Source organism: Macaca mulatta, chromosome 9, assembly GCF_049350105.2.
Source record: "Macaca mulatta isolate MMU2019108-1 chromosome 9, T2T-MMU8v2.0, whole genome shotgun sequence".
Lineage (NCBI taxonomy): Eukaryota > Metazoa > Chordata > Mammalia > Primates > Cercopithecidae > Macaca > Macaca mulatta.
Window position 1 is genome coordinate 37,674,838 of NC_133414.1, and position 9,214 is coordinate 37,684,051.

The following is a 9,214-nucleotide window of genomic DNA, read 5'->3' on the forward strand; positions in this document are numbered from 1 at the left end:
AAAATATATGAAAGGACATCATAAAGAATACTGATAACATAATTACACATAGTAGCCTGAACTGAAAATATCCCATATGTGTATTAACAGGAGAATGGAAATTAACAGGAGAATAAAATTGCTTTATCTAATGGAATATTACACAGCAATAATAAGAGAAGAAATAGTGATATATCCAATAATCCAAACAAGTCTGGAAGATATCATGCTAAGACAAATAAGCTGATGTAAAAGACTACAAACTATATTATTATGTTTATATACAGTTTTAGGTGAAGCAAAATGAATCATGATGCAATAAATCTGAACAGTCATCTGCTGGGAGAGCCGGTAGGTTGCAAACAGCTGGGAGAGGGATGAGGGAACTTTCTGGGTGATGGGAATGTTCTGTATCATAATAAGGGTGTGTGCTACTTGTTGGGTTTTCCATGAATGGCCACAGAAATATTTCCAATCCCACAAGTTCTTTCGGCACATTGCTAGCAAGATCCAAGTTTCTTGTTATCAATAACCAAGCCTGAGAAATTTACTTTCATTAAATCTGGGTGGGCTTGTGGCTTTCAAGGCCAGGTCATAAAAAAGATAAAGAGTGTTGGTGGGCTGCCTCTTTCTTGAGAAGCTTGGAATTCAGACACTATACTGCAAGGAAACACTTGTGGACAGATTTCAACAAGCAGCATTGACTGCCAGACAAGTGAGTAAGCAAACCTAGAGATGAGTATGGACTCTCACTTCGACCCCACCAGGTAAGGCCTTAGACCTAAGACATCAGAGTTAGGCCATACACACTGGGTCCTACCTTTATGCCTTATTCTCAGAATCTATGAGGTTAAGAAATGCCTATATAATATTATTGTGTTTAGGGGAGATTTGTTACATAGCCATGGTAACTTTAATAATCATACTACATAATCAATTATGTATTTTTCCTTATGCATTTAAAAATTGTCTCTGGACTATGCCAAGTTATATATTTGAATTATTCATAGCTTGGCATCTTCTGGCATATTTTTGCATTCTGAATGTAAGTCAATCTTTGTGCGAATGAAACAGCACTGTCTATATTTTGCTTTATTCTGTTCCATGCAGAGCCATAAAGATAAATCAATCTAATTTTTTAAAACATGAAGATAATTTGTCAGTTTTCTGACTTTTTGACTTAGGTGACAAATAATTATGGATTTATTCTTCATAAACTTGATCATATTACAAATCTGCCTTTTAATGACAGTATTGCGAGGTCACCAGGACACACTGATTTTAAATACAGCAAAGGATAAGATGAAATGATTTATTTACATAATGTAGTTTGGGAAAATGAGACCATGGTAGGTTATGAATCAGATATTAACTCTAATAGTATAATTGTATCAAACCAATGGAATGTCTCTGAGTGAAGACATGATGGAGGAGTGGCACTTTATAAAGTCTGAAAACTGTTCAGATTTACAACCTGGTGCAGGGTGATAAAGACAGACCAAATTTACTGATGTGTATATCTCATTTCTCATGTGAAAAGAAGCAATGAACCGGTATTTGCTGAACTCTAGCTTCTAAACAAAATCAGATGGGTGCTTTACATTTAAATGCTTTTTATTCTATTTTTTTTTTTTACCAAAAATATGAAAAATAAAGTATGAACTTTTACTATTATACAAAGTTCTTTTTCCTATGGTGATTTAACCAGCCTGGGCAATAGAGTGAGACCCCATCTCTACAAATAAGTAAATCAACAAATAACTAATAAATACAGTTATTTACATACCTATAAAGAGAACAGTTGGTTTTGAAACTTTAACAATAGAATCAGATTTTAAGATTTTCCCATGTTAATATTGAGTCACCAGAACATGAAGTAAAAAATTTTATGAAATTGATAGATTCTGCAGATAATCTTGGCAGCAGTCAAGCTACCTATAGGTTTGCTTATATTCTAGATTGGAAAAACAGAGAGCAAATGTGTGCTCTGCTCACCATTTGAGAGATGAGTTTGATTCTGGAGGCCCTGGATCAAGTAACACTTGACTTCACATGCGATTCTGGTGTTGCCAACCCTGCTGACACAGCAAACAGAAAGAAAAGGGAAATTCAGGCTTCCCTCAGGCCACCAAAAAAAAAAAAAAAAAAAAATGTTCCAGCAGAAATTAGAAAATACAGTCTGACATTAGGATATGTGAAGAATACAGCCAGCCTCAGGTCACAGGAAGGAAATCCTATTTTACCAGGAATCCAAGTTTGTTGGAATAAGCAACTTAACTCTTTTTCATTATACAACAAAAAGAACTAAAACAAAAGCAACAATGAAGGGTTTCCCACAGGACAGTTGATGTGTGCTGCACTGGCCTTTTCAGCTTCGTCACTCTTTGGGTTTTTGTTTCCCCTCCCAAGGTTACCTTTACAAAAGTTTTAGGGTCTGTTCCAGGGACATACGCTACAGCGTGTGCCATTATTCAGAATGCTCACCAAAGTATAGTTTACTTTGAGTACATCATTCCTGGGGGTTCCTTCTCCTAGTAAATAATTTCCTGGTGAAAATAAGTGAAAAATATTGACATTGACTTCACATCCACAGTACTTCTGCCAAGCAATTCTCTAACGTTTTTATATTTGTATTTATAATCCAACATACATAAAAACATGTGCAGTTGAAGAGCCTATGTCAGAGAAGTTGAAGCAACAGAGAGAGTGGCAAAGCAGGACTCACATGCTGCTTGCCTTCTTCCCACCTGCACTCTGCAGGGGAGCTCAGTGACTGCCAGCCCTCAGCTGTCAGTGCCCTGTGAGTATGTGGGAGGAATCAGGGGAAGAATTCAGGAATGGATTATTATATGGATAAACTATGAAATGCAAGGGCTTAAAAACGAAGAGGTTAAAAACTAAGAAGTACTGCCCAGCCTTAAGGAGTTTATAATGGATTTGGGGCATATGAAAAATATTCACACATAACTATAAAGTGAAACAAAATATGACAAGGTGTCTTAAGACCAAAGATCTATGAATACTCAACAAAGTGAGAAATTACATCTACAAAGGCTGTGTATGGAAGGAAGATGGATGAATTCGAGTTGCGGATTGATAAGTGGGAGAGTTTGGTGAGGCAGCACAACGTGAGTGTTTCTGGAAGGTAGAAACCAAAACACACAGACTCCTAATAACTTATGCATCAGACTTCTTTCAAGATAAAAATAAAAGTCATAATTTTTGAAAAAAGCATTAAAATACTCGTACATATTGTACGGGGTGGGGCCAAGATGGCTGACTAGAAGCAACAGCGTTCGGAGGCTCCCATCCAAAAAAAACATAATAAGTGTGTGAATCCTTCACTGGCAACCAAGGTATTCAGGTTCTCTCATCAAAATTGACTAGAAGGTTGGCATGACCCACAGAGAGAAGGAAGAACAGTGCCACGTGGTGGCCCACCTGAGAGCCACGCAGGGAAAGGGGACCCTCTCCCCGCAGCCAAGGGATTCAGTGAGTGAGCGGCACTATCCAGCGGGGGAAACTCTGCTTTCTCCATGGAACTGTGCAACCCAAAGATCAGGAGATCCTACTCGCGAACCCATGCCTCCAGGGTCTAACATCCCAATCCCAGCCCCAAAACTTCTTGAACTGGAAGAAACTTCAGCAAAGTCTCAGGATACAAAATCAATGGGCAAAAATCACAAGCAGATTTTAAAACCAGCAATAGGCAAGCAGAGAGCAAAATCATGAATGAATTCCCATCCACAATAGCTACAAAGAGAATAAAATACCTAGGAATACAGAGAACAAGGGATGTGAAGGACCTCTTCAAAGAGCACGACAAACCACTGCTGAGGGAAATAAGAGAGGACACAAACAAATGGAAAAACATTCCATCTTCATGGGTAGGAAGAATCAATATCATGAAAATGGCCATACTGCCCAAAGTAATTTATAGATTCGATGCTATTCCCATCAAACTACCATTGATATTCTTCACGGAATTAGAAAAAACTATGTTAAATTTCACATGGAATCAAAGAAGACCCTGTATAGCCAAGCCAATCCTAAGGAAAAAGAACAAAGCTGGAGGCATCACGCTACCTGACCTCAAACTATACTACAAGGCTACAGAAACAAAAGCAGCATGGTACTGGTACCAAAACAGACATACAGACCAATGGAACAGAACAGAGGCCTCAGAAATAACACCACACATCTACAATCATCTGATCTTCGACAAACCTGACAAAAACAAGCAATGGGGAAAGGATCTCCTATTAAGTAAATGGTGCTAGGTAAACTCGCTAGCCTTATGCAGAAAACTGAAGCTGAACCCCTTCCTTACACCGTATACAAAAGTTAACTCAAGATGGATTAAAGACTTATATGTAAAACCCAAAACCATAAAAACCCTAGAAGAAAACCTAGGCAATACCATTCAGGACATAGGCATGGGCAAAAACTTCATGACAAAAATGCCAAAACCAATTGCAGCAGATGCCAAAATTGACAAATGTGATCTAATTAAACTAAAGAACCTCTGCAGAGCAAAAGAAACTATCATCAGAGTGAACAGGCAACCTACAGAATGGGAAAAAAATTTTGCAATCCTATCCATCTGTCAAAGGTCTAATATTCAGAATTTATAAGGAACTTAAACATATTTACAAGGAAAAAACAACCTCATCAAAAAGTGGGCAAAGGATATGAACAGACACTTCTCAAAAGAAGACATTTACATGGCCGACAAACATGAAAAAAGCTCAACATCACTGATCATAAGAGAAATGCAAATCAGAACCACAGTGAGATACTATCTCATGCCAGTCAGAATGGGGGTTCTTAAAAAGTCAGGAAACAACAGATGCTGGTGGGGCTGTGGAGAAACAGGAACGCTTTTACACAGTTAGTGAGGATGAAAATTAGTTCAACCATCGTGGAAGACAGTCTGGCAATTCCTCAAGAATCTAGAATCAGAAATACCATTTGTATATATCGAAAAGAATATAAATCATTCTACTGTAAAGACACATGCACATGTATGTTTATTGCAGCACTATTCACAATAGCAAAAACATGGAACTAACCGAAATGCCCATCAATGATAGACTAGATAAACAAAATGTGGTACGTATACACCACAGAATACTATGCAGTCATAAAAAAGGAATGAGATCATGTCCTTTGCAGGTACATGGATGAAGATGTAAGCCATTATCCTCGGCCGACTAACACAGGAACAGAAAACCAAACACCGCGTGTTCTCACTCATAAGTAGGGTTGAACATTGAGAACGCATGGACACAGATAGGGGAACAATACACACGAGGACCTGTTTGGGGGTGGAGAGTTGTGGGAGGAAACTTAGAGGACGGGTCATTAGGTGCAGCAAACCACCATGACACACATATACCTATATAACAAACCTGCACGGTCTGCACATGTATTCCATTTTGTTTTGTTTTGTTTTTAGGAGAAATGAATAAAATAAAATACTCATTGCATATTTGTGGATCATATTTGACAATATGCAAGACAAGTTTAGGGAGTATAATGTGGTAGAAGAAATAAGAGGTTAAAAATAACTCTAATAAAAGCCATTAGAAAGGAACACAGATTCTGTGGTTTTCTGTGGAGGAAGTGGTCATTTCATTTTCAGAATTATTAACAAAAATGGTACGATGCTAGCAAACATGTGTGTAGGCCTTTAATTCTGTACCATAATGTGCCAAGGTATTTTCTCATGCAATATTATCTCAGGTAAACTTTAGGATAAGTTTCTGAGGTAAATGTTATCCCCATTTTACAGACGAGGAAACCAAGGCTGAGGAGAAGTGAAATAAGTTGTCTAAGGTCACACAGGTGGGCAGTGACAGAGGCACGGTTTGAATGTCACTGGTCACATGTCAAACTCCAACGTAGGGAAGGATTTGAGTTGGACTCTGAAAGATGGATGCAGTTTTGGCATGTAGAGATGGTTTGGGGAGACTGGTCTGCATTTGAGAAGATCATGTGAATACAATTCTAAAGTTGAGGGAAAAGAATTTAGCTTGTTTGAACACAAAATCACTTTGAGGAGTTATGGAGTCCTTAAGAGGGTTGGTTGGGATAAAGAAAACAAACATCAAAATGAAGGCACCAAGAAAGAGAAAAGGAGAAGAGGAGAGTGGAGAAAGGAAAGAATAAAGAAAAGGAGGAAGGAAGGAAAGAAAGAAGTAAAGAAAGGAGGAAGGCAGGGAGGAAGGGAGTGGGAGAAAAAAGAAAGAGAGAAAGAGAGAAAGAAAAAGAAAGAAAGAAAGAAAGAAAGAGAAAGAAAAGAAAAAGAAAGAGAAAAGAAAAGAGAAAGGAAGGAAGGAAGAAAAGGAAAGAAAGAGAGAGAGAGGAAGAAGAAAGAGAGAAAGAGATGGGAGAAAGGGGGAGATAGAAACAAAAAAACAAAAAAACCTTGTATGCAGTTAAGGAATTTGGACATGTAGGAAGCAAAATCCATAAATTGAATTTGGTTACAGGGGACAGTGCTATGTTGCCTGCCTTTGTTTCTTCCTATGATATTTAATCAAATGCTTTGAAAAATGTTTGAATGAGCATAACAATAATCAATAAGAATTGCATTTTAGGAAGGTTAACTTAAAAGGGTTGTATACAAGGATTTCATTCTCAGGGAGACAATTTTTAGACTCCTACATACTCTATACATAACTTTTACTTTCTCAGATTTTTTCTGGGCAAGATTTCCATTTCATGTCAGCAGAGCAAAACTTTATTCAATAAATGGCCTCTTGTCAGAGAATGTGGATTTAAACTATTTTCCCTATAGGTTTCGATCATTATTCCAGTTCTTATAAATTGTAGTTCTTAAATCAGCCTTTAAGACTGTGTTATTCTCTGGTAAGATTTTTTTATACAAAAAATAACCGCAGCCCTATCATTCTCCATCCTGTGCTATCAGCATGCAACACTGAGTATTTCCTGACACTTCTGGTTTCCAGTTCTCCAAATGAGATTAAAATGAGCCTGAGTCATTGTAATTCTGCCTTAGCTCTACAATATCTGGGAAACTCCAGAGTTTTCACATTTTTTCTGCGTTTCCAGCAAGTCACTTGGCTGAATTGTTCCTGAGTTGTGTTTATACTTTGCTGTGCTGCCTTCCTGGCTAGAATTGGGGTATCCAGTTTTTCTGGGTTCCTGATTCTCCTGTGAGTTGGGTGTTGTTCCAAGGTGATCTAAAGTGCTCTGGAACTTAGGCTTAAACCTAGGAATGATTCTTATGTCTCTCTTCTGGTCTTTGTGGCTTAGAGATTCACAGCAAAATACCTTTATAAAGATGAATTATGCTTTTCAGGGTATTTTTCTCCCATGACATGATATTCTGAATATTTAAATACCGACCAGTATTATGTTTGAGTTTACTGTAAGATTTGACTATGTAATTTGTTCAACTAATCATATTATTGTTATTATGGCTGATGTTTATCTCCTCCCAAAAATGTATTTGAAATTATTAAAATTAAATATCAAAAAATAAGACAATTAGTAATAAAATAGATAAATTGATAGAGATAGTTTAAAGGAAGCAGAGAGGAACGATACTACTAGACATTTAAGATGGTAGGATTCATATAATTCATCACCGAATGTGATTTTCTGTTTTCTGGCTGCTAAATGAAAGGGAAAATATGTCATGTTGCATAGATTCTACTTCCTGAAAGATAAATGAATGTACCTTTGTCTACAGAAACTTTTTTTCTTAATTTAACGCAAACAGAAATTTTTTGTGCAGCCTTATCAAGATCTTTGAGTAACATAATAGAGATTTCCTACAAAATTTAATAAAATTTTCAAATAATCCTCTTTTTATTGAACAGCTGAAACAGTTTATATTACATATTTGTTTTGCACATTTTCATCTGAATAATAAAAATACCTCAGAGGAACAAAATGGTGGGGGAAGTCCCTTTAGGCCTGACCGGTCCTTTTGATTACCTAAACAAAGGGAATTAGACCCAAATCTGCAAAGGATGCAGAGGTTGGCCACCAAAGATTTGAATTTCCCATGCCTACAGTGTGAGCTCGGTTATAAAATCATAGAAGAGAAGCTTAAGATGAACAAAATCAATCCCTTCATTCACAAAAGAAGAAACTAAGACAAGGGAAAATGTAGCCTCGGTTTGACTAAGTTGTTGGGCATACCGATGTAGAATGCAGGCAGCCTTGCTCCTGTCCATCACGAAAGAGGATTGCATATTTGTTTTAGGATGCCCTCACTACGCTTCTCACCTTAATGCTCCCATTCTTTCTCTGTCAACCATTGAGAAGACATCAGGAGGAGCAATCAGACACTGGAGCAAAGCTTCATATAGTCAAAAAAATCCAAAGTGTGCAATTTTGTTTGAAGTTAATATAATACACATCTCATACTCTTCTCATATTGAAAGTTCACAATGAACTTTTGGGAACAGTCCTAATTTAATGTAATATCGTTTTTTAATAAGGATGATTTATATAGTATGGAACTAAAGGCGATTTACTTTTTCACAGTGTTGCAATACTTATCCTGCAAATCACAAAAAAACTTATTTATCAAACCATGTATTTCATTCAAATTTAGAGGCTATCATCATGACACATATTAAGTATTAGGTATAGCAATCTTTTCTTCCAATTACTAAGGAGATATTTTTACCAACCTACAGATTCTCCTATGCTTCACCAGATTCAATTTGTCCAAAAAATTACCTAGAAATTTCAGAAAGAGGTTTAAATGATTTTCTGCTTGTATTCTCCCATTTTCATCCTCCTCATTCCCACCTCCCCTCCTACTCTGGTGAAAATTTCTACAAATCCTGGTTTTTGAAGGAGTCTGTGAAAACATCTCATCATTTTCTCACTATAGTTATTAAGTCACTGGAAATTAGCAAGATCTGACATTACACTTCATCAACATTTTTAAGGGCATTCTGTCTGCTTGGAGTATAGCAATTCATATGCTGCACAAAATAGCATGTGAGGGCTACTTGTTTAGTTAAAAATGTGACACTGAGCAGCTATTCAAAGAGAGTCCCTACACCAAAATAGAGAAAGCTGTGTCCACTTGCTGGCATTTCTTTCTTCCTTTCTTCTTCTCCGCTGTGCTCCCTGGCTTCTTGATGCACAGATGCTGCTGTTGGTCATTTCAACCACTTTCCAGAGGGATTATTAAGATCCCCTTGAGCCAAGTTTGCAGGAAACAAATGGATTTTATAAATGTATA